The following is a 6000-nucleotide window of genomic DNA, read 5'->3' as shown; positions in this document are numbered from 1 at the left end:
GTTGAAGAATTTTTTTTTTTTAAAGCAGGCAATTAACGGTTGAATTCAAGATTTAAAACTTTGATTCCAGTCAGGGACAGTGGCTCATGCCTGTAATCCTAGCACTTTGGGAGGCCAAGGCGAGAGGATGGCTTGAGGCCAGTCTGGGCAACATAGCAAGACCCCATCTCTACAAATAAAAACCTCCCAAGTAGTTGGTGTGTGCCTGTAGTCTCAGCTATTAATACTTGGGACGCTGAGTTGAGGATTGCTTGAGCTTAGGAGAGCAAGGCTGCAGTGAGCTATGATTGTACCACTGCACTGCAGCATGGGAGACGGACACAGACCTTGTCTCAAATTTAAGAAAAAGGAAGGCAAAACACAAGCAAAAAAACTCTTTGATCGTCCCCTGGTGGGCAGTAGCTGAAATTTGTCTTTCTTTCTTTTGGCCTTAGCTGGGCTGTTTAGAGTCTGCCCTCTATGTATTTCAGAAATCAGATTTAGGCAGGGCTTGTACATGGTCTTTTCTGGATTTCATGTGTGTAGTTTAAAGTTGTTTGTAGCCAGAGGATTGGTTTGAATAACCGCCCAGTATTACTGGGGATCAGAACAGCAGCTGACAGTTGTTTTTATGTTTTTATGGCTTGTTTTAATGTCAGCAATGGGTTGGGTGTGGTGGCTCTTGCCTGTAATCTCAGCACTTTGGGAGGCAATAGGATTGCTTGAGCTCGAGTTGGAGGTTGCAGTAAGCTATGGCTGCACAAGTGCATTCCAGCCTAGGCAACACAGTAAGACCCTGCCTGAAACAAAACAAAACAATCTGCAATATGGCAGTCCTAATTTTAACAGTGAAATTCAGTTGCTTTGAATGCCTCAAAGATTCTAGTTTGACCCTGGCTCGCTAGGAGGCGTGCATCCTGGTCCCCTCCTCCTAGGGACTCCTGGTTTGTGTGAGGTGATACCCTCTTCTGAGTAATGGTCAACACTGCTGCAGCAGTATTGGAGAGGAAGGTGTTGGCAGGCCCCCTCTGGACAGCAGCTGGGTCAGCCTGGGGCTAGGCAGCCAAAACCCCAGCTCTTTCCTGCCACCTACCAGGGTTGGTGGATCTCCATCTCCAATACAATGCTGTTTGCATGGTCCTTCCCCGTTTACAGAAACCCCCCCAGTCTAGTGTGTATGCCAAGCAAGTCGTGTCTACGAAACCTGGCTGTGATTATCTCGCCATCATCTGGGCAATGAGCTCAGTCTCTGGAAGCAGGAAAATCTGGGGCAAATTAGCTGCCTTTGAAACTTTGGGTACATAAAATGGATGATAAAATCTGCCGTTATATAATGAGACTGAAGAGCTGAGATGACCGGCCACCACTCTGGCCCGCAGTATGAACACACTCTGCAGTTAGGGAGACCCAGGCAGAGGCTGTTGCAAGAATCTTTATTTGCTACAGGCAGTGGATGGATTTAAACTTATTTGGAACTAAGAGTAGGCCCTGGAGCCATCAGTGTTTATGCCTTACCTGTATTTTCTGGTATGGAGATCGTTTCTAATCTTGGGATGAGGATGGAACATAATGGTTAGGGACAGTGTTCAGGGCTTATTCTGCCACTTACCAACTGGTGATCTTGGGGTCTTGGCGAGTTCTTTTGTGACAGTGGTGACAGTAATGGCACCTGCCTTAAAGGGCTCTTGGGAGGCAGGACTGACACCCGGTGTGTGGCCATCATTGGCTGGGGCTCTCTCTATCATCTCTCCCCAGATCTGCTTTGACACCCCAGGCCTCTGAGCTTTCTTTCGGTCATGAGTATGTCCCTTCTCCTTGCTTCATGTCCTCCTCAAATGAAGCCTGGCAACTGTGTCCCTGGCCAAATGATCAAGAGGGATGTGGGGCAGGGCTGAGGACAAAGCGCAGGCCCATCCCTTCACGGTAGCGTCAGCTCCTTCGTCAGCTCGTTTTGGGGAGGGTCATGGGTCATCCCACCAGTTATTCATCTGCTTCATCAGATGGTGCCTCAGTCCTGACTCCTTCACTGTGTCCTGGAAGACTGAGAATTTTCCAAATGCGTGGCTGGAATCTCCTCTTAAACTCTCTTTAGTCTGGCTACTGTCCCTCCCCTATTCAGTGGACTGACTTGAGCCAAGTGGCTTAGAATGACACTGTGTTTTATTTTAACACAGGATAGGAGTTTGGCCCATGAGTCTTTTTTTTTTTTTTTGAGACAGAGTCTCGCTCTGTTACCCAGGCTGGAGTGCAGTGGTGCAATCTCGGCTCACTGCAAGCTCCACCTCCCGGGTTCAAGCGATTCTCCTGCCTCAGCCTCCCGAGTAGCTGGGACTACAGCCATGCACCACCACACCCAGCTAATTTTGTATTTTTAGTAGAGACGGGGATTCTCCATGTTGGTCAGGCTGGTCTTGAACTCCCGACCTCAGGTGATCCATCTGCCCCGGCCTCCCAAAGTGCTGGGATTACAGGTGTGAGCCACCGAGCCTGGCCCTGACCCATGAGTCTTCTGTTCCAAGGGTGTTCAAGAAAAACCTAAAGATTTATGAACGACTAATGCAGGCCCACAAAAGACTGACAGAATGGGAGCGTCACAGTGTAGTAAACTTTCCCTCAAAACAAGCAGTTAAGACTTTAAAGTACACTGAAGTCAAAGAGGGCACATGTAGTGTTTATTATGGAGAAAAAACAGTATAGAAAAATAAAACGTCAACACTGGTTTGTGTGCAGAATGTGGGTAGAGGTTGATCTTCTTGGCCTTAAGAAGCGAAAATGAGGAACTGCATGGGCAGGGTCACCCACTCTCCCCCTCTGAGTATGGAGCTTTGTGCCAAGCCTTTCATTGTGCAGAAGAAAATATCGAGACCCTGGGTGGGGGATCACCCCTCAGCAGTGGGGAGAGAAGGAGTACTCCTAACAATGAACCGGGAGCTGTGGTGGTTTGAATAATGACAGCATACCGATCTAATGATTTTAACTGTATTCCAACTCCGTGAGCACTGTGTGTGCAATACATGAGAACACAGTAAACCAGAAGAGTTCCTCCTATGAAGAGCGCCTCATATTTACTCAATACTTTCTATGAGGCACCTTCATCCCCATTTCAGATGAAGCAGCTCAGACTCGGGGCTCTGTCCCTAACCACAGCCCCATGGTGGCTGTGTGGGGGATGTGCGCTGACAAACGCCTTCACACTTTGAGCTCCACGGAGTCCCCTTCCTCCTGCCTCTCACTGTCTAGGTCATCTCGCATACTCTGCAAGGCTTTACATCACTGAAGACTCTGGGGCCTTTTTTTTTTTTTTGGCTTTAGTGCTCTGCTGCCTAGAACAACCCTTCTCCAATTTCTTCTGTATCTGTTTCGGCAATTAGTTGTTCGGGTTAAGAAGTGTAGAGTCCCCACCCGCTGCATCCAATCTGGTAGCAAGTTCTGTTCTTCGCATCACCCTGGTCCAGGTCATGGCCTCTCTCACAGCGACTGCCCCAGGCAGAATGCCTGCACTCAACAGGGGAGAGCCGCAGGAAGTGCCAAGCAGGCACGAGGGAAGGAGGAAAGGTGGGGCCGGGGCTCCTGGTCGGATGGCGGTCTTAGGGAGGGTGGCACTGCAATCTACCCGCCGTCAGGCCGGCAAGGCTACGACTCATCCGTGCGATGCTTCGTTATCTTAGTTCCTCCCTGCACTACCAAGCCCTCGGCCTTTTTTTTTGAAATTGGTTTCTGCCTTCCCTAGGAAGCTGGCACAGGATGTGTTACTGTCTACCTGGGGATAAAAACCCCGTCAAGGCACGACAGCAACTGAAAGTGTGAGGAAATTCAATCTCCAATGGCAAAGGCTCAAACACAAAAGCTAGAAGCTCACTTGGTGGCTACACTCCAGCAGCTCCAGGTGGGCGGAGTGAAAGGTGGCAGTGGAAGGCTGACAGGTGGCTGCCTGGAGCGGGACTCTCTGGTGAGACAGAGCAACTGGTGTCGGGATCCCGGGGCTGGATCGCTTGTCTTCCGACATTTGGTTGAATGCAGTGGCCGTCGTGCTGCCCCCCTCCATCTCTGTCCTATGGACACCCACTTCCTGTCTTCCATTCCTCACAAGCGCAGGCCTGCCGCCCACTGCCTGGCGGCTTCCCCACTCCCAGTCTCTCAAGTCTTGTCTCCTCTGCCTAACTGGTTCCCATTCCTCTGTCATCTTTGGATCTGGTGAGAATCCCAGGACTCCACTGGGGCTGGAGACAGCTCGTGGGCTCAGCTATTTTGGAACCTTCAGGGCCTCTGTTCGCCTGTAGACAGGTGGCATGTTTTACAGGTTCTACTCAACAGGAAAAAGATTTCTTGGAACTTAAGAGAAAAACTGATTAGGCAGACTCCAAATGAAAGGAACCATAAGTAAAGCGGAGTCTGCTGCATGAATTCTTAAGAACTCAGGTATCTAGGCGCTCTACAGCACACTCAAGTGCTCCTCCGTAAGTGCTGCAGAGTTAGAAACTTCACAGCCTCCCTGCAGGATGTTTGTATCAAGCGCCTGCTAACCACTGGCTCCGTGTGGTAAGACTTTCAAAACCTGTAGTGATGAAAGATCAGTGCGCTTGGGGCTGTAGAAGGCTTTCGCGTTCTTCAGACATGCGGTTGAATGCAGGCTCGTGTCCACCAGGAGCACTGGGCTTCTCCTGTGCCAATCTGCTTTTCAGTCTTCTCTTCATTGGCACATCCAGTCCAGTGATACAGGATCCCCAGCCCAAGCCTTTGCTATTTACAGCAAGGCCCAGAGTTACGGACAGAAGGCTACGGATTCTACTTTTGAATGCACTGTGGCATCCCTGTGTGACCTTGTGTGGGGATGACTGCCACACCCCCTCCCCACAAGTCAAGCTTGCTAAAGCCAGCCCTGCACAGACCGCAGGAGTAGGGGGTCAGGATGTCTGGTTTTGTTCACTGGCAGGCCCAGTGCCTCAAACTTTACTGAAGCATGACTGATTGCCTCTAATGGACAGGAAAGGGCTCTGGATTCCAAGGGAAAGGCTGAGGAGGAAACAGATGATGGCTGAAGCAGTCAAAGAAAGGAGAGGGAAGAGTTTTGTGATGGGAGAGGCTCTGCACATGAGACAGCTGGAATCTGAACTTGCAGAAATTTGAGTTTAGAGTTTTGCAGATAGAAAGCACCCTATACATTGCAGGAAATAGGAATAATTTCTGGATTAAAAAGTCTTACCTGGTTTATACCTTCCAGAAAGAGGAAGAAGCTTGAGTTGGATGACTCGATCTGCAGTGCTTCAGCTGACACGTGTTAGCAGCCATTGTTCTAGAAATGATTTCACTGTTGGAAACTGCTGAAGAAATGTGATTCGGTGAAGTGGGGCAGGCTGTCCCAGCCACTGTGCACTGAAGACCAGAAGGAAACCGAGATGGCTTCCTTCTGAGCCTGTACCGCTGACACAGCTCTGTAGAGAACGGGGTTGCACAGACGATGTCCCTAAGGCATGTACTCCAGGCACTCTGACGTAAACGCTAGGCTTTACAAAACAGAAACGTACACACAACATGGGATCTGGTGAGCAGTAATGTGAGAGCTGCTAAGCAGACACAGCAGGTTCTATTTTTAACACTTGACTGGCAAAATGGAACTCCCTTCCCCTCCGTCCTCACAGAGAACGAGTGCTTCTGTTTTTCTTGTGGGTGACCTAACTTACCTGTTTACTGAAGGCCTGTGAGCCTGCTACAAAAGTAATTCAGACAGTAGCTTAGTCCCAAGCCGCTTTGGTTGGAACCATTCCTAGGCAGGGAGCTGTCACTGTCACATTCAGAGAGGGTATGCACTGTAATGACAGCAATGGAACACACTAGGCTTTGGACAGCCTTTACTGTCATATCTTCATTAGCTCAATCTAGAAAAAAGTTATTAAAAAGTGGGAGTTCTAATAACATAGTCTCTTTGTGAGGAAAAAGGACTTCAGATCAGTGAGGAAATTTCATAAACATGCGCACCTAATGCAGCAGACTTCAGGCAGCAGGGAGCACAGGGAGGCTGGA

The sequence above is a fragment of the Macaca nemestrina genome, chromosome 10 (assembly GCF_043159975.1).
Source record: "Macaca nemestrina isolate mMacNem1 chromosome 10, mMacNem.hap1, whole genome shotgun sequence".
NCBI classification, from domain to species: Eukaryota; Metazoa; Chordata; class Mammalia; order Primates; family Cercopithecidae; genus Macaca; species Macaca nemestrina.
This window is presented reverse-complemented; position numbering follows the sequence as displayed.